We start from the raw sequence: 1,729 nt of genomic DNA on the forward strand, positions 1-1,729 counted from the left end.
AAGCTCGGCCTCCAGGGTTTAAGCCATTCTCCTGCCTCAGCCTCCTGAGTAGCTGGGACTACAGGCGCCCGCCACCACGCCTGGCTATAAACTTGTACTTCTAATACTATGAACAAATCCTAAGGCAGGTGGCAGCATAGAAACCCCGGGGCACAAGTGCTGAGTTTGGAAGCTTTGGTTCCTGTGCACTTTGCAGCCGCCCCCTGGTCCCCTCAACCCCTGCCCGCCTGTTAAGAAGATCCTGTCCCTGGCAGCAGATCAGGGGCAAACAGCCCAGATGCCCGGTTGCGGGCAGACCTCCATGCCTGGAGGAGGAGGCCACCTCTGGGAACAGGAGGAGCTGCTGGAACCCCTTCTCGCAGGCTCCTTTTCCTGCTCTCAATCACCTCCTGCCAGCATATATACACCCCCAGCACCAGCATAATGAACAGGTCCTGCGCAGCAGGGCTGCAACTCTGCTGAATGAGAGAAGCCTCTCTCCAGCGAGATAGAGAAACCCAGGCTACACACCCTGGTCTCTGTCTCCATGGCTCCCACCGTGCCCATGACTGGGAGCAGCATGGGAGCTGCTGGCTGGGGCTCTGCTGACCACCCCCACTCTGTCACCGCTAGCTCCACCCATGCTTTCAGCTCCAGGACTGAGGCCAGTGGCTACAGCAAGTTCCATGATGTCAGGCAGCTCCTCTTTGAGCTAGTCCTTTGCTGTACCAGGGCAGGGGCAGGAAGGCTCTGGAGCTGCCTCTAGTTCCAGCGCTGTCCCTGGAGGGAGCTCTTCCCCTGGTGCTGGCACTAGCTCAACAGCTAGCACTGGAATTTCCTGTATTGCTGTGTATGGAGCAGGAGCTGAAAAAGGAGAAAGAGTCATCAGCAACAGTCACTTTCCACTGGAATTTCCAAATGTGGAAACAACCTCACTGAATTTAAAGGAATTCCAGCCCCCAAAGAAAGACTCCCACAAAGTCTTCCAGACTGCAGGCCACCTCACCATATGCCTGTGCCTTGATGGGCTCTAGAATCTCCAGCCAGACAGGGACAATGTGCAGATGTGGCCCAGATGGGATCACTGGTAAAACCTGGCCTGGTAAATGGCCAGAGGCGTCTGGGGTGAGCAATGAGCCTACATAGGCATCATTGGAAAAGGCTGTCACTCCTTCCATTCCTGAAGCAGGACCCTCGAAATGTGGGTCAAGAACATCTTGCTCTCCTGAACATCTTCCACCAAGTGAGCTGGCTGCGGGGCTGGCTCTAGGATATGGGTGCCTGGTTACCCATTGTTCAGGTCTGTCGTCAAGGAAGTGAGGTTGCATCTTTAAGTTTCCGTCCCCTCGGCCCCTACCTGCCATAAGACCTACTAAGGACCCCACTGGACTGCTGACTGCTCACCCTCCCCACAGGTCAATTCTGTACCTGTACACAGTTATGTCCACCCAGGGCCTGCTTGGACACCTGTGCTTGATGTTCACCAGGGGCTGGATGTCCTCCTCAGACCTGAGTTCACCTAGGGTCTGGTGTCCACCTTGGGCCTATGTTTCACTTGGGGCCTTGTGTTTACCTGGGGACTGGTATCCAGCTGTGGACTGATGGCCTATTGGGTCCTGTTGTTAACCTAAGGCCTGGTGTCCACCAGGGGCCTGGTGATCACCTGGGATTTGGGTTTCAACCTGGGGCCTGGGTGTCCATTAAGGCCTGATGTGCACCTAAGGCCTGAGTTTTCACCTGGGCCTGACAA

At 55.8% G+C, this 1,729-nt stretch overlaps 1 pseudogene; it reads right to left on the minus strand.

Moving 5' to 3' along the window:
• Nucleotides 1–258: 258 nt before the first annotated feature.
• On the minus strand, nucleotides 259–1,307 carry LOC105532526 (annotated as a pseudogene).
• Nucleotides 1,308–1,729: the final 422 nt, after the last annotated feature.

This window comes from Mandrillus leucophaeus, unplaced genomic scaffold (assembly GCF_000951045.1).
Source record: "Mandrillus leucophaeus isolate KB7577 unplaced genomic scaffold, Mleu.le_1.0 Scaffold965, whole genome shotgun sequence".
NCBI classification, from domain to species: domain Eukaryota; kingdom Metazoa; phylum Chordata; class Mammalia; order Primates; family Cercopithecidae; genus Mandrillus; species Mandrillus leucophaeus.